The 18,670-nt window shown below is 43.0% G+C and overlaps 1 pseudogene; it reads left to right on the top strand.

The window, feature by feature from the left end:
• Positions 1 to 13,760: 13,760 nt before the first annotated feature.
• On the top strand, positions 13,761 to 16,748 carry LOC143682303 (eukaryotic translation initiation factor 4E transporter-like; annotated as a pseudogene).
• Positions 16,749 to 18,670: the final 1,922 nt, after the last annotated feature.

Here is an 18,670-nt window from a genome sequence, read left to right as displayed (position 1 = left end):
GTAACTCCTCAGCTCCTTGCCCTCTTCCCTCACTGGAGCTGTGGTTGGGATGACAATCAATGCATCTCAGTCTTTGGTAAATGGAGTTTATAATCCCAAACTCCATTCTTACAAAGAAACCCAACATGTCAGGGAAATTTCCAGGAAATCCTGATTTTCTTCACTGTGAATCCAGGGAGAATTTACCTGGTAACCTTTATCAGGGCCCAATATCAGCAGGATAACAGGCCTTGGGTTCCCCTGGTTTCAGGAGTGGAGGAAGGTCTTGCATAAAGGAAAATACAATAGAGCTCTTTTTATCAAAGCACAACAGGTGTTTCACATAACCTGTTCCCTTTTCCAATCCCTCATGAGGCGTGAGTGTACATCTAATATTTTAAAGTAAATTTAATTGCAAGTAAATGAGTTCCTAAGACTCTACTTACACTGAGATTCTTTTGTCCTTTATTTCACCCATTTCTAAAGAGAACATCAATATCTGTGAACCCAAATTCCATGGGCAGAACAAAAAGACATGATGGAGATGCCCTATCACTACTCGAAGACAGGAAACTTAGAAATACCTTCCCACTGCTCATTATCTGGTCCATTCATTTATTTGGCATCACTGCATCACTACTGGGCTATTGTTCACTCACCAGCACAGATGAGAATTTCTATTAAGTGGAGACAAGGGGGAGGAGGGGGGACCCTGTCCCTTCAGACCCCACTGCTGGGGTCTTGAGTGAAGGGAGATGGTCCAGGGGAGGGCAGCACATGGCCGAGGACCAAGAAGATCAGCTTGTAGCTGTTGTTCTCAAGAAAGGGAGAAAGGGTTGGGCCACAACCACACCTCATTTGCTGCAAGAAGCCTCCTGTTGGGGACAAAGGGGAATGCAGGATGATAACAGTGAGTGAGGTGGCTGTAAACTCACCTGGGATCATTCCTGAGGAGGGAAGGAAAAGCCACGCCTGGAGCCAGTCACATGGACAACAGGAACACAGCGTTGTCTCTTCTGTGATGGAAGCAGCTCAATGCAGCCTCTGTGCCCCAGTGCTGGCTTGTCCTGTGGGAGGAGAGTGGGGCCGCACCAGGGGCTCAGTGAGGGCTCTGAGCAGGGCCATGTGGTCACTCAGCTCCTTCCTCAGGCAGCACTTCACACCCTCATGCCTTGTCCTGGGACACAGGGCTCCTCAGCTGGGCCTGAGTGCACGTGGTGGGAGGGAAGGGGATACCTGGGTTCTGTGCTCCATGTGCAGCATCCTTGCTGTTGGGGACTGCCCAACTTTGGAGCTTCCTCAGTCCTCTAATCCCAGGAGGATCCTACTAAAAAACAGGGCTGCTTTCCATCAAGTTTAAAAACCAAGTTCCTAAGGCCCTGATTTTAGAAGAAATGGGCATTGAGTAGTGTAACTCGTTGTTGCCACCCTCCCTGTGGGAGGGGAGGGAGAGCCGTAGGTCTGGTCGTGTGGAGAGTGGAGCCTGAACTGGGCCCAGACCAGCCCTGAAGGGCCTCTCCTTGCCATGCTCCTTCCACTGTCATTCCATCCTGGGGGAACAGCCAAGGCCTGAGCAATGACAGCCACTCAGAGCAGAGAGTCCTGACCTGTCCTGAGCATCCACCTGGGATATTAGAGGAGGGACTGACTCCACCTGGGCTTTCTCCTGCTTAGAGGCTGGTAAGCTTTTAATGCACAGAGCTAGATGGTACATCTTCTGGGCTTTGTTGACTGAATGGTCTCAGTTGCCACTACTCCACTCTGCTGCTGTATATGAAGGCAGCCATGGATGATGGATGAATGAGTGAATATGCATGGCAGGCCTTGATACAACTTTACCTAGAAAAACAAGCCGTGGCTATATTTGGGGGATACTTGTCACTGCAGCATCGCTTAGCTTAGCTTGGCTAATAAACATAGCTCATATAATTTCCCTATTAAAAAAGAGGCAGATGAACAAAAAGAGAGAACTGGAGTCAACTTAAAGAAAAAAGAGTAAGTAAATAACAAAATATGGCAACTATGCTGAAGGTTGCATGAGAATAACTGACATTGAAGAAGTTGTGCCCGTGAGAAGTAGCCACTTCCAGACTGGAGGAAAGCACCACTCACAATGTAAGTTTTCCCATAAAGCAACCACAAGAATCATCTGGGGTGTGGGGCAGTGCAGTGGTGGCTTAGTGGCAGAATTCTTGCCTGCCATGCTGGAGACCCAGGTTCATTTCCCAGTGCCTGCCCATGCAAAAAAAAAAAAGAGTCATTTGGGGAAGGATGGACAGAATTCAATGCAGCAACTCAATCCATACACACAACTATGCAGTCTCACCATGCCAACCAGGTCCTTCTGGCTGACAGATTTCAGGCACAGCAAATGTCTGTGGTCCGTCTTCACAGGTATTCCACCTGCCACATGATGGTCTGCACACCTGAGAGGCTGCTGAAGCTTGCTACCTCAAAGTTCATCTATACAACCTCATTGAATGAACTGTTGTTTCTGGAAGGGAGCAAAAGAAAACAGCTTTAAGCTGATGTTGTTCAGTGGAGTGGCCCTCCTCTCCTCTTGCCTTACCCTCTGCAACTGTATCAGAATATAAGGATAAAAATCACCTTTCAGGGACAGAGCCACAATTTGGGGGAACACCTGGGGTTTGACACCACACAGGAGTTAGGGACCTTGGCACGTGGGATACAGTGCCACCCACGAGTTAGGGAGTTTGGCTCCTGGGGTGTGGCACTACCCATGCATGAGTTACAGACATTGGCTGGCACCTGTAACATGACACCACCCATGAGTTAGGGAACTTGGCATCTGGGTACAGTGCCACCCATGAGTTAGGGATCTTGGGCTATGGCATTGCCCATGAGCTAAGGTCTTGGCCAAGAGTCAAAGCCTCAAGCATTACTCAGCATATGTACTGGTGAGTACTTGGATTTTTGTTTACTTGTTTTTTGGTTATATGCATCATGCCTCTTTACTACTAGGTACTTCAGGGTGTGTTTCTTAAGAACAAGGACAAAAATTCTTACATAACCACAGAATGATTGTCAAATTTAAGAAATATAACAGTGAAATGATACCATGCTCTAAACTACCATCAATATTCAAATGTCACCAATGCAATAACTCCTTCAGAAATATTCCCTGTCTCTACAGCTTGGGTGATTTTTCACCTGCTCGTCTGACAATGAGTTAATCTAATTTGTCTTGACCTTGCAGCATGAACCCCTTAAAGTTCAGTTTCATGGGGGTGGTGGATGCTGGGGGATGGGTCACTCACTATCAATTTCAACCCCTCCTCACTTGCCTTATTGGGCACCTATGACCCCAGGGAGTCCTGCAGCTAGAGGCTGCTCAAAGCAGAGTTTCTACCAGTGAAAACCACTTGTCTGAGACATGGCTGTGGTGAGGGCTGGTCAGCAGCAGGGTGACAGGGTGGGCGGAGTGACAAGCAGGTGGTCTTAGCTCTGTGGGCAGCTGCAGCATGTTCCCAGCACCCACCCCTCAGGCTGTGCACCAGGTAGCTGGCAGTAGGGCTTTCACTTCCTTGTTAGTGCCAGGCCTGCTGTGGAGGGTGGAAACCCACCTTGATGGCTCTCCTAGAGAGTTTTCTAACTGCCTTGTATCCTGTAAAGCAAACTCCTCTGCTTAGGGGGACTAGGAGGAGTCTATTATTGGCCACTTAGAATTTGATGAATGGCACAAAATGTGTATATATTTTTTTGTACGCTGTATGGTGGGGTCACATTCACTTTTTTTCCACGTGAGTATCCTGTTATCGCAGTACCATTTCTTGAAATTTTTGTATGGTTTTGCTTGTTTGTTTTGGGAAGTATATGGACCGGGAATTGAACTCAGGTCCTCTGTATGGCAGGTGAGAATTCTACAAAGCTACCCTTGCACCCTCCAAAACAAGTATTTTTAGCAAGCTCATCCAAGATAATGTGATACATACCCATGTTTAGAAACTACTGAAAGTCCAAAATTTTTATTTAATTATGTAATTATTTATTTTTTTGCATGGGCAGGCACCGGGAATCAAACATCAAATGTTCCTTAAAGTCATCCCCCAAGACCATGCTGGTGCCAACATGAAGACTGGGGGAGAAAACTTCCCTTGTGGGGTGTGGATCAGGTAAGGGCACACCCGCTCAGTATCCAGGGCTTGCTCAACATCCAGAATCTGTCTCCACCCCATTGGCCTCAGCCTTGCTCAGTGGCTTGGGCTGGAAGTACCAGGATAGTCATGGCACAAACTAAAGCATCTGGACTTGTGAACCTCTTCTACACTCTATAGGCTGGTAGGAGCACCGAGAAAATTGTGATGCATAACATGCTGGGGTCCCTCTGAGTGGTGTGTGGGAATAAACCCAGCATCTGGAACATGAAGCCATGGATGTGCAATCCCAGGGAGTGAATTCCTGACTTCAGAAAATGAGGGAGAAACTTCCAGAAATTTTCCAAACCAGTAGATATCTTCTTGGTCCAGCAGCTGAGGCCTGCTGGGAACTGACCCCACTCAACTCAGTTCCTCAAAATGCTTCCAGTTCTCTCTGACCCAGCATCTCTCTCTACTGAGCTAAAGACATTTTTTTCATGTCAGAGGGTTTAATCATATTGTCTTAGCAAGAATGGTGGGCCTTAGAGACAACTCATCCACATGGAGCTGTGGATGCTTGGGTTGTCCAGGTGCAGCTGGGCCAGTTAACCAACTACTCAGCAGCCGATCCACTTTGCCAAGTACCTGATGTGGCCAAAGTCCAACTGTCCAGACACTCCTTGGTTCCCCAGAGGAATGCTGTACAGTTTGCAATGAGCTTTTGACCAACAATTGTCTTCATTCTCTTTTGAAATTCATATTTTTTGGGCCCCCAGCTCACAAGCTCTCTCTGAAAGTCAGTTCTGTCACCTAGAGATTGAAATGTGAAGGTGTCTCATTGCACAGGGGAGGGGACTGGCATGCGAAAGAAGCTGGCACAACCTCTGCCACCCCAGGCTGTGCCCCCTTCCACTGCTATTATGCCACCACGGGTGCTAAGGATGGGATGATACTGTGCAATGGGAAAACAGGAGCAGTATTCCTTCTTTTGGCTTTAAACGGCATAGTGTTACGCACTTTCAGTGGACAATGGGTTTGTCTTCCTAAGGTACACCTCTCCAGTTAATTTAGGTAAAGGATCATTTGAAGAGGAGACATAACCACTGACCCCAAAGAAATAAAGGAAATAATGACAGGATACTATGAACAACTTTATTCTAATAAACATGATAATGTAGATGAAATGGACAGCTTTCTAGGAAGGCATGAACAACCAACTTTGACTTGAGAAGAAATAGACAACCTCAACAAACCAATCACAAGTAAAGAAATCAAATCAGTCATTAAGAAGCTCCCCAACGGGCCACGGTGGCTCAGCAGGCATGAATGCTCACCTGCCATGCCAGAGGACCCAGGTTCTATTCCCGGTGCCTGCCCATGTAAAAAAAAAAGCTCCCCAAAAAGAAAAGTCCAGGACTGCTTTACATGTGAATTCTACCAAACATTCCAGAAAGAATTAGTGCCAAACCTGCTCAAACTCTTCAAAAAAATTGAAGAGGAGGGAAAGCTACCTAACTCATTCTATGAAGCCAACATCACCCTCATAACAAAGCCAGACAAAGATATTACAAAAAAATAAAACTACAGACCAATCTCTCTAATGAATATAGATGCAAAAATCCTCAACAAAATTCTAGCAAATTGAATCCAGCAACACATTAAAAGAATTATACATCATGACCAAGTAGGATTCATCCCAGTTATGCTAGGATGGTTCAACATAAGAAAATCAATTAACGTAATACACTTTATCAACAAATCAAAGCTGAAAAACCACATGATCATCTCAATGATGCAGAAAAGGCATTTGACAAAATCCAACATCCTTTCCTGTTGAAAACACTTCAAAGGATAGGAATAGAAGAGAACTTCCTCAAAATGATAGAGGGAATATATGAAAAACCCACAGCTAACATCATCCTCAATGGGGAAAAACTGAAAACTTTCCCCTTAAGATCAGGAACAAGACAAGGATGCCCACTATTACCACTGTTATTCAGCATTGTGTTGGAAGTTCTAAACACAGCAGTTAGACAAGAAAAAGAAATATAAGGCATCAAAATTGGAAAGGAAGAAGTAAAACTCTCACTGTTTGCAGATGATATGATACTATATGTCAAAAACCCTGAAAAATACACAGCAAAACTGCTAGAGCTAATAACTGAGTACAGCAAAGTGGCAGGTTACAAGATCAACACTCAAAAATCTGTAGTGTTTCTATACATTAGTAATGAACAATCTGAAGGTGAAATCAAGAAAAGAATTCCATTTACAATTGCAACCAAAAGAATAAAATATTTAGGAAGAAATTTAACTAAAGAGACAAAAGACCTATACAAAGAAAACTACAAGAAATTGTTAAAAGAAATCACAGAAGGCCTAAATAGATGGAAGGGCATACCGTGTTCATGGATTGGAAGACTAAATATAGTTAAGATGTCAATCCTACCTAAATTGATTTACAGATTCAATGCAATACCAATTAAAATACCAAAAACTTACTTTTCAGAAATAGAAAAACCAATAACCAAATTTATCTGGAAGGGCAGAGTGCCCCGAATAGCTAAAAGTATTCGGAGAAAAAAAATGGAGTTGGAGGTCTCATGCTACCTGACTTTAAGGCATATTATGAAGCTACGGTGGTTAAAATATCATGGTACTGGCATAAAGAGAGATATACTGACCAATGGATCAAATACAGTGTTCGGATATAGAACCTCTCATCTATGGACAATTGATCTTTGATAAGGCAGTCAAACCAACTCACCTGGGACAAAACAGTCTCTTCAATAAATGGTGCCTAGAGAACTGGATATCCATATGCAAAATAATGAAGGAGGGCCCATATCTCACACCCTATACAAAAATTAACTCAAAATGGTTCAAAGACCTAAACATTAGCTCTGAGACCATAAAACTGTTAGAAAAAAATGTAGGGAAGTATCTTATAAATATTATACTAGGAGGCAGTTTCCCAGACCTTACACCCAAAGCAAGGGCATTGAAGAAAGAAAAAAAGAAATGGGAACTCCTCAAAATTAAACACTTTTGCACATCAAAGGACTTCATCAGGAAAGTAAAAAGATAGCCTACACAATGGGAGACAATATTTGGAAATGACATATCAGATAAAGGTCTAGTATCCAGAATTTATAAAGAGATTGTTCAACTCAACAACAAAAAGACAGCCAACCCAATTACAAAATGGGCAAAAGACTTGAACAGACACTTCTGAGAAGAGGAAATACAAATGGCCAAAATGCACATGAAGAGATGCTCAACTTCCGTGGCTATTAGAGAAATGCAAGTCAAAACCACAATGTGATGTCATCTCACATCCAGCAGAATGGCCATTATCAATAAAACAGAAAATGACAAATGCTGAAGAGGATGTGGGGAAAGAGGCACACTTATCCACTGTTGGTGGGAACGTCAAATGGTATAACTGCTGTGGAAGGCAGTTTGGCGGTTCCTCAAAAAGCTAAATATAGAATTGCCATATGACCCGGTAATACCATTGCTAGGTATCTACTCAGAGGACATGAGGGCAAGGACACAAACAGACATTTGCACACCAATGTTTATAGCAGCATTATTCACAGTTGCAGAGAGATGGAAACAGCCAAAATGTCCATCAACAGACGAGTGGCTAAACAAACTGTGGTATATACATACGATGGAATATTATGCAACTGTAAGACAGGATAAAGTTATGAAGTATGTAACAATATGGATGGACCTTAAGGACATCATGCTGAGTGAGATTAGCCAGAAACAAAAGGACAAATACTGTATGGTCTCACTGATATGAACTGACATTAGTGAATAAACTTGGAGAATTTCATTGGTAACAGAGACAATCAGGAGGTAGAAATAGGGTAAGATATTGGGTAATTGGAGCTGAAGGGATACAGATTGTGCAACAGGACTGAATGTAAAAACTCAGAAATGGACAGCACAATACTACCTAACTGTAATGCAATTATTTTAAAACACTGAATGAAGCTGAATGTGAGAATGATAGAGGGAGGAGGGCTGGGGGCACAAATGAAATCAGAAAGAAAGATATATGATAAAGACTGAGATGGTATAATCTAGGAATGCATAGAGTGTATAATGATAGTGACTAAATGTACAAAATTTAAAAATGTTTTTGCATGAAGAAGAGCAAAGGAATGTCATTACTGCAGGATGCTGAAAATAGATGGTAATTAATATTTTAAAATTTTACCTTATGTGTGAGACTAAAGCCAAACATATTTATTTGGTACAAAATTTATATTTTGACTAGTGCATTTCCTAATATAACTTATGTAGACAGCTTAATTGAACAACATACGTACACGGAACCTTGAGTAGGGCATGAGATTCTGTTGGTTTTTCCAGAGTGATGGTACGATAAATCCCAGAGTGATTTGAACAGTGTATACTCATATATACTCAAATATATACTCAAATAGTATATATTTGAAAAAAAATACTTTTTTATTCACTGTTCCTTAGGGAAATGATGAGAAAGGGGGAAAATTCAACTTCCCCAAGTTGAATTCTTGATATTCTCACAAGCAGTGTGGACAATCAAAGGTATAGGCTGAGCCCCCTATCTTGGGGTTTGTGCATATAAAACTTAACCCCACAAAGGATAGGTCAAGCTTACTTAAAATTAGGCCTAAGAGTCACCCCCAAGAGAACCTCTTTTGTTGCTCAGATGTGGCCTCTCTCTCCAGCCAACACAACAAGCAAACTCACCACCCTCTCCCTGTCCACGTGGGACATGACTCCCAGGGGTGTGGACCTTCCTGGCAACGTGGGACAGAAATCCTAGCATGAGCTGAGACTCAGCATCAGGGGATTGAGGAAAACTTCTTGACCAAAAGGGGGAAGAGTAAAATGAGAACAAAATAAAGTGTCAATGGCTGAGAGATTCCAAACAGAGTCGAGAGGTTATCCTGGAGGTTATTCTTACGCATTAAATAGGTATCACCTTGTTAGTCAAGATGTAATGGAGAAGCTGGAGGGAACTGCCTGAAAATGTGGAGTTGTGTTCCAGTAGCCATGTTTCTTGATGATGATTGTATAATGATATAGCTTTCACAATGTGACTGTGTGATTGTGAAAACCTTGTGTCTGATGCTCCTTTTATCTACCTTGTCAAAAGATGAGTAAAACATATGGAATAAAGATGAATAATAGGGGGAACAAATGTTAAAATGAATTTAAAGTGAAATAAGGTGGGGGGGATGGTATGCATGAATTTTTTTCTGTTTTCTTTTTATTTCTTTTTCTGAATAGATGCAAATGTTCTAAGAAAAGATCATGATGATGAATATGCAACTAAGTGATGATATTGTGAATTATTGATTATATATGTAGAACAGAATGATCAAAAGCTACAGATGTTTGCATTTGGTGTTCTCTGGTATTAAAAAAAATAATTAAAAATTAATAATAAAAAAAGAATGATAAAAAAAAAGAAAGGGATCATTTGCTTTGCTCATGGAGTATCCGTCATGTGCTGGGCACGGTGCCTGGTGCTGGACCTGGTTCATGTTCCTCCAAGTCCAGATAACCTCCCTGTGGGGTGCTGAGGTCCCCACGGGGCACCCCAGCAGAGACTCCTCTTGCCTTCCCCTCCAGACAGTGCCTTCACAGCTCCTTAGTATCCATCCATGGAAGAGCATGGGTGACTTGGCTGGCATCCACTGGGAACATGCCACAACCCCCCACTCCATCTCTCTCACCTTGTGAGCTGACGAGACTTCCTCTTGGGATTAGAGCAGAAGAAAAAGACATTTCACAATTTGATGAAAACTTTCACCTTGTGAAACTTCTCTGTGTCTGCAGGGACCTTGGGCATGTGTGTGCAAGAGAAGGGCTGACAAGTCTGCCTCTGCAGAGAAATGGTCCTGGGGCAGTGGGGGGTGGGGGTGGGGCTCAGGCTTAAATATTCTGTCTCCAGACAAGGAAGTCCTCTGCGGAGAGGTGCCCTGCTGGGTTGTGTGTTCACGCTCCTGCTGCTGTAGCACTGCCTACCTCCCCTCCGTCCCCACACCACCTTTCCCTTTCTACATCTCTAAAAACTGCATAATATGAGATATCCAAGTTAAATGCAAATAAGCCATGTTTTGAAACTTGAGACTTTTGTGCAGATGAGCAGACAGCGCTGTGTGGGGATATCTAAGGGGAAGGGAGACTGGTGGGGCCAGAAAGTGAAAGACTTTTCCAGAGAAGTTGGGGATTTAGAGTTTTTTATGAAATATTCTCACTTTTAAATAGAAGAAACTTATCCATTTGAAGATGATGTGGCTCAAACAAAATCTCTGCTGTGTAGGACAATGGCTCTCTCTCCAGCTTGTCTATATCCTGCAAGAAGCATTTCCTAGACGTGCCATGACTCAGAGGCACAAGTCGCCTTAGAGAATATGCCATCTGGAGATTTACAACCTGTGGTCCCCAGAACTCTTAGTGTTTCCAACACCTGTGATGGCCTTGGCCATGCGGCTTGGATTCACCCTTAAGCCACCCTCCCCGCAACTGTTGTTCCATCAAGGGACCATTCAGTCTGAAATGTTTTATATTTTGGGCCTCCAGGAAGTATTTTATTCAAAGAATGAAGAAGGGAGGGAAGGAGAGAGAGAGGGAAGAGAATTTAGGGGTTAGAAACAAGACCCATGGCTCTTTAAGGTACACATAGCCGAATATAGTGATGATGCTGTGGGATTTCCAAATGACTTCCTAGATGCAAATACTAGCTTTACCAGTTCCTGGCTGGGCAATTTTAGGCAGCTCTGCCTCATTTTGATAGTAATATGTCTAAAGCACTTAGAACAGAACCTGGCACTACCAAGCACCCATTAAATATTGCACTTGATACCGTATTCACACTCTGTAACACTAACTTCAGGCCATGCCAATGAGCTGGCTCAGGACCACAGTGAGAGCAAGTCATAGTAGTGCGTCACTGTGAACCAGGATGCATTCAGACGTGTAGGCAGCACATTTACCTGAGACCTGTGTCTGTCAGACACGATGCCACATTATGCTGCAGGGTGGAGATAGAGCAAAGCAGAAATCTGTCTGTGATCAGTGCCACACCTCCAATGCCACTGAGCAGACTGAAATCTTTGCTAAGCCTTTGCCTCAAAGGGACAAAGATCATTCCACACTAGCCTTTATGGGGCTTGAGATATTGCTGAAGTCATAAGGAAGGGAATTTAAACACTTAAGTGGCTCCAGAAAGTGCCCAAGAACCATCACTTGCTAAACCAATTGTGTGGATTTATTGCACTAACTCTTGAAAGAAATTTTCACAAATGGTTTTAATAAAAACATCTTACTCAACACAAATAAATTCCACCAATAGTCACAATGAGGTTTGGACCACTGGAAACCCAATTTACGAAACATCTTAGCTTCTGAACTCTATCTGTGTTAAAAAGCCAAAAGGGCTTTATGTCTCCACTCTAGGGTATGAGGGATTTTAGTCCCAAAGTGATCAAAATCAGAAATAGAAAAGCCAATAACCAAATTCATTTGGAAGGGCAGGGTGCCCCTAATAGCTAAAAATATCTTGAGAAAGAAAAATGAAGAGGGAGGTCTCACACTATCTGACTTTAAAACATATTACAAAGCTACAGTAGACAAAACAGCATGGTACTGGCATACAGATAGATAAAGTGACTAATGGAATCAAATTGAGTGTACAGAAACAGACTCTCTCATCTATGGACAGTTGATTTCTAAAAAGGCAGTCAAGCCCCACCTGGGACAGAGCAACCTCTTCCATAAATGGTCTTGGAGAACTGATACCCACATGTAAAAGAATGAAAGAAGATCCATATCTCACATTCTAAACAAAACTGAACTCAAAATGGGTCAAAGATCTGAACCTTAGTGTTAAGAACATAAAACTTTTAGAAGAAAATGTAGGGAAATATCTTATAAATCTTGTGATAGGAGGTGGTTTCCTAGACCTTACATCCAAAACAGATGCCATGGGAAAAGAAATAGAGAAATGGGATCTCTTCAAAATTAAAGACATTGGTGCATCAAAGAACTTTGTCAGGAAATAAAAAGGCAACCTATGCAATGAGAGACAATGTTGGAAACCACCTATCAGATTAGGCGTTAAAATCCAGAATATATAAAGGGATTTTACAACTCAACAACAAAAAGAGAAACAATGCAATAAAAAATTGGCAATATTGTGAGCAGACACTTTTTGGAAGAGGAAATACAAAGGCTGAAAGGCACATGAAAAGATGCTCAACTTCACTGGCTATTAAGGAAATGCAAATCAAAACCGAGATATCACCTCACACCTTCTAGATTGGCCATTAATAAAAAAAAGCAGAAAATTACAAGTGTTGGAGAGGATGTGTAGAAAGAGACACACTTATTCACTGTTGGTGAATGTAAAATGTTACAGCCACTCTGGAAGACAGTTTGATGGTTCCACAGAAGCTAAGTATAGAATTGTCATATGATCCAGCAATCCCATTGCTAGTTATATATTCAGAGGAAATGAAGGCAAGGACAGAAACATACACTCACACACTGATGTTTATTGCAGCATTATTTATGATTGCCAAGAGTTGGAAACAGCTCAAATGTCCATCAATGGATGAGTGGGTCAACAAGCTATAGGATATACTTATCCTGTAATATTAGGCAGCTGCAAACAGAATAAAATCATGAAGAATGTAACCATGTGGATGAATCTTGAGGATGTTATGCTGAGTGAAACTGGCTAGAAACCAAAGGACAAATACTGTATGGTCTCACTAATATGAACTAACATTAATGAGCAAACTTTGAGAGTTAAAGTTGAGAACACGGGTTATCAGGAGATAGAAAGAGGGTAGAGATCAGTTGTTTGATGCTAAAGGAGTACAGAATATTCAATAGGATTGATTGTGTAGATCCAGAAATGGATAGCACAATCATATCTCCTGGCAGCACAATATTGTAAGTACACTGAACAAAGATGAGTGTTAGTATGGTTGGGAGAGAAAGGTTAGGGGCATATATGACACTGAAAGAAAAGCTAGAAGATAAAGACTTGACTGTATAACTTCGCAAACTCTAGAGTAGTCAATGATGGTGGTTAAATGTACAAATATAAAAACCTTTTTGCATGAGGGAAAACAAATGAATGCCAGCATTACAAGGTGTTGAAAATGAGATGGCATATAGGGAAAAATACAATAAACGAAAGCTGCGATCTATAGTCAACAGTAACATTGTAATATGTTTCCACTGACTTAAGCAAAGAAATTATGCCAAAACTAAATGTCAACAAGTAGAGGATATGGGGGAGGGTATGGACTCTGCAGAAGAAACAGAAATATCTTCATATACAGTATGATGGTGAAGGCATGACAATTTACTTAGGTTGGATTGTATGATATGTGAATAAAACTCTTTAACAATGAACAGAGAATTCCTCCTAGAAATGAGAATAATGAAGGACAGCGAAGGCAGAGCTTTGCCCAAATTGCATCACTACCAAGAAAACTTAGCTGAGGTCTGAGCTCAAGACTAGTAGGCTCCAAAGGCCCCAAGTTGCCCTCTATTCAAATTGCTACCACTGCAGCCCCAAGGTTTCCACCCATGTGAGCCATGCAAATGCAGCACCCAATGGGCAAGCCCCACTGCCAGGAGGCATCAGGTCATGGACTCAGGCCCACTTCCCCACCACCATCATTCAGGTGCAAAGTATTGTAGACTGAGAAGCCATGGACAAGAGAAGTGTGGGTATAATAGGAAATGGAGATGCTTTCCTTGACCTGAAGAAGCTGCCAGCCTCAAAATCCCCTCATCACTACACAAAAGAGGCACTCTTGGATCTAAAACAATGCCCCCATTCCAAACAGAGGCCATCATTCCTCTCCAAAAAATATGACGGCGATGGAATCTGGGACCCTGAAAAGTGGTGTGTCACTCTCTACCCAGCTTCAGGACAGAGCTCACCAGTGCAAAGTCTAAGGAAAGATTTGGATACAGACCAGCCTCCTCTGGTCTGCAGGGTAGTAGATTCATGAGAGTGTGGAAAGAAGATGATGTAGACATGATTCTCAGCCCAAAGAGATGAAACTTTGGAGGGGCTACCATATGAGGCTGCAGTTAGCTCCCTGCACTTGGGAAGCCCATTGGAGAAAGATAATGATGGGCTTCATCTACTTGGTGGACACAGGACTGCCAGTGGGAGAATAATCTCTGCCTGGCCTTTGAGAAGGATCTCCATCTCAGTGATAAGGACCTGTGGGACTTGAGAGACAGAGACATGAGAGGGACTACAAGGACGAGCATCTCAGGAGGGAATTTGGGGATACTAAATGTGTCTTTGGTGACCGTAGAAGAAATGATTCCAACACAGAAGAAGAGCCAGAATGGTTCTCAGCTGGACCCACAGGTCAGTCAGAAACCAGTGAGCTGACTGGCTTTGATGAGATACTAGAAGAAGATCACAAAGGAAGAAAATGAACAAGGTGATAGACAGCTTCTGGGAAGGAAGGCATAGTTGCATGCAATGGAGACGTGGCTGCAGGAGATGAGGTGGAGGTCATCCTGGCACAGGAGCCTGCTACTGATCAGGAAGTGCCAAGGGATGCCATCTTGCCTGAATGGTCCCAGGAGATTTTGACTTTAATGAGTTCTTTAATCTTGATAAGGTGCCATGCTTGGCTTCATTGATAGAAGATGTTTTGGGAGGAGGGTTGGTCTCTGCCATTCAGTTCAGTAGGTGGTTCTCTAACTTGAGCCAATCAGGAAACCAGCCCAGCAGTCTTGGGTCAAGACCACATGAAGAACAGGAAAGACTTGCAGATCTCAAGTAAGCCAGCCTCTCTCCTTGACAGAACTCATGAAATTACTTTGCTCCTATACCAATAGAAGACCATGCTGAAAACAAAGTGGCTACTTTAGAAATGCTACAGAAAGGCAAAGTGGACTTAAAACCTTTTCCCCCCAGCTTTTCTGCAAGTAAAGAAAAACTTAAAGAAAGCTTGTATTCAGGAGTGGTGCTTTCAGTGGAAGAGGTAGAAGCAGGGCTGAAGGGCTTGAAGGTGGGCCAGCAAATGAAGAATTCAACTCCCTTCATGGGAGAACACTTGGAGGAGACCCTGAGTACTATGACCAGTCATCTGCAGCTCAAAAAGGATGGAGATATGACTGCCTTCAACAAACTAGTGAGCACCATGGTGCCTTCACAGCCCAAAGTTAGCCAGAAGCTTGAAAGCCATTTGATGTCCCCTGCTGAGATCCAAGGCCAGCCTGGACCTAAGAACATCCTGCAGGAACTTCTGTGCCCACCAGTCCAAAGACCTGCTTCTCCCAATCTTCTGATGATTTGCCTTATGGTGCGCTTGGAGCCAACAGTGTCTTTACTAGGCCGAAGAGCACCTACTCCTCCCTTGTCACAGGTGTTTCAAACATGAGTGGCCTGGGTAGACTACCTTCACCCAGAATACCAGCACCAATTGGTTTCTCTCCAGGGCCACAGCAGTTGCTTGGAGATTCCTTGCAAGGTATGCACAAGCCTTTGAGCCTTGCTGCGGCCCAGGTGAGCCAGCTAGAGTTGCAACAGTCAGCTTTGGAGGGGCTGGCCTTTGCCACATGACCTTACAATGCAGGCAGCAAACGTCTACCAGCCTGGTTTTGGCCAACCACAGGTGGATCAAACAAGAGATAGATTCAGAAACAGGTGGCAGCAAGTGACCAAATCACCAGCACCTGTGTACCGAGGGCATTCCTCCTCCCCTGCCCCCTCTGCCTCCATCACAAGCAGGCTTTCTCCTTCCTTCACCCCTACCTCAGTGATTTGTAAGATGTATGAAAGCAAAGGGTAAAGAAAGGCAGAGCCAGTATCTGGAAAAGGAACTCTTCATGACAGCAAACAGGACACTGAGAAGGCCAGTAAACGTAACCTCCTGTCATCCAACACTGTGCCCAGTGCTGCTAGAGACTCTTCTCCCATTATGAATCCTAAACTAGCAACATTGCAGCTGTCTTCATGTTCCACCCCACTGTCCCAGGCCAACCATTATACCCAAAACTACGATTATTGACCTAAAGCAACTGTGAGAATACCACCCACCTTGGCTTTCCCAGTTCCAGGAACACCTTTTCTCTGCTCTGTCCACCAAGTTCCCCTTGTTCCCCATGTGCAGATCATTTGGCCTGCTCACCTGCTTCACCCAGGCATGGTCCAAAGGATGCTGGCCCAGGGAGTACATCCACGGCATCTTCCAAGTTTGTGCCAAGCTGATGTGCTTTCTCTAGGGATGTACCTGACTCATTGACAGGGAATATCTGGCCTGATCCTGGGTCAGCCCTTTTAGCCTTTACCTGCCACTAGTCACCCTCTCCTAAACCCTCATCCTGGGACACCTCTGCATCTGGCAATGATGCAACAGCACCTATAGCATTCAGTTCTGCATCCTCCAGGCTCTGGATATCAGGCAGCAGCTGTCAGCATCTAGACACCCCGCAGAACGCACCCAGTCAGTCAGGCCTGCCCCATAGGCACCCTCAGCTGGAGCACCACATCAGCCAGAGGAGCAGTTCCCCATGGGCCTTGCCAAACGGTTTGGCTCAGATGTCCTGCAGCAGCCCCTGCCCTCTGTGCCTGCCAAAGTCATCAGTGCAGATGAACTGGAATACCAACAGTGAGCAGGGCAGGTGTGCACACCTAAACCTGGACTGTGCTGGTTTGAAAGAATGTATGTGCCCTAGAAAAGCCGTGTTTTAATATATGTGCCCTAGAAAAGCCAGGTTTTAATCAAAATTCCATTTTGTAAAAGCAGAATAATCCCTTGAATAGGGATTATGCAGTACATACAGTACTGCATGCACTGTATGTTTGAATCTGTAATTAGAGCATCTCCCTGGAGATGTAACCCAACCATGAGTGGTTGTTAAGTTGGATTAGGGGAGATATGTCTCCTCCCATTTGAGTAGGTCTTGATTAGCTTACTGGAATCCTATGAAAGAAGAAACATTTTGGAGAATGTGCGAGATCTCTAAAGAGCAGAGAATGACATAGCCACGAGAAGCAGAGAGTCTACCAGCCAGTGACCTTTGGAGATGAAGAAGGAAAATGCCTCCCAGGATGCTTCATGAAACAGGAAGCCAGGAGAGAAAGCTAGCAGATGATGCTGTGCTCACCATATGCCTTTTCAGATGAGTGAGAAACCCTGACCATGTTCAGCATATACCTTCTCATTTGAGAGAGAAACCCTGAACTTCATCAGCCTTCTTGAACCAAAGTATCTTTCCCTGGATGCCTTAGATTGGGCATTTCTATAGGCTGGTTTTAACTGGGGTATTTTCTCAGCCTTAGAACTGTAAACTAGCAACTTATTAAACTCCCCTTTAAAAAGCCATTCCATTTCTGGTATGTTGCATTCCGGCAGCTAGCAAACTAGACTATGGACCTATGATGACGCTCAAGTCAGGACTCACTCTGCTTCCTCATCTCAAGTGGTTTACAGGGTTTTACTTTGGAGCACTCGGTGGGAAGTTGTTTGGGGCCTTAGAATGCACATGCACCTGCTGTGGTCTGCATTATGATGAAAGGATTGCTTAACCAATTGGACCTACATGGTCTAAATGCAGGACGCACAGTGTTGTCAATCCTGGAAACAGTCTCTCTCTTTTTTAAAAATTTATTTATTAATTAAAAAAATTTAACAAATGAAATAAAACATTAACATATATAATCAGTAATTCACAATATTATCACTTAGTTGCATATTCATCATTTCTTAGAACATTTGCATCCATTCAGAAAAAGAAATAAAAAGACAATAGAAAAAGAAATAAAACGAAAATGGAAAAAAAAAAGATTATACCTACCATACCCCTTACCCCTCGCTTTCATTGATCACTAGCATTTCAAACTAAATTTATGTTAACATTTGTTCCCCCATTGTTTATTTTTATTCCATATGTCCTACTCATTTGTTGAGAAGGTAGATAAAAGGAGCATCAGACACAAGGTTTTCACAATCACACAGTCACATTGTGAAAGCTATATCATTATTCAATCATCCTCAAGAAACATGGCTACTGGAACACAGCTCTACATTTTCAGGCAGTTCAGTCTCTTTTTTTTGATATATGTATATGAAGTGTCAGTGTCTTCACCAAGAGGGGGCACCCAAGGGTTCTTCTGAGGAAATAAATGCATAGACCCTTATGTACAGACTTGTGTATAAACAACTTTTGTATATACATATAGGATAGCTTTTTTGAACTTACACAGCTGTACATAAAAGTAGCAGGTATTACACTATTCTGCAGTCTGTATATGCTAACCTGAAAGAAGAGTGGTTACCGCTTCAAGGGAAACCTGACTAGGATAGTTGAGCAGCCATGCCCAGGATGCAAGAGACTGAACTGCCTGAAAATGTAGAGCTTTCACAATGTGACTGTGTGATTGTGAAAACCTTGTGTCTGATGCTCCTTTTATCTACCTTCTCAACAAATGAGTAGGACATATGGAATAAAAATAAACAATGGGGGAACAAATTAATTCTTGAAATGAGTTAATGAAGGCAGAGGAATTTCTTCCCCATTTCCTAGTGGATAAA

The sequence above is a fragment of the Tamandua tetradactyla genome, chromosome 5, assembly GCF_023851605.1.
Source record: "Tamandua tetradactyla isolate mTamTet1 chromosome 5, mTamTet1.pri, whole genome shotgun sequence".
Taxonomy (NCBI): domain Eukaryota; kingdom Metazoa; phylum Chordata; class Mammalia; order Pilosa; family Myrmecophagidae; genus Tamandua; species Tamandua tetradactyla.
This window is presented reverse-complemented; position numbering and strand designations above follow the sequence as displayed.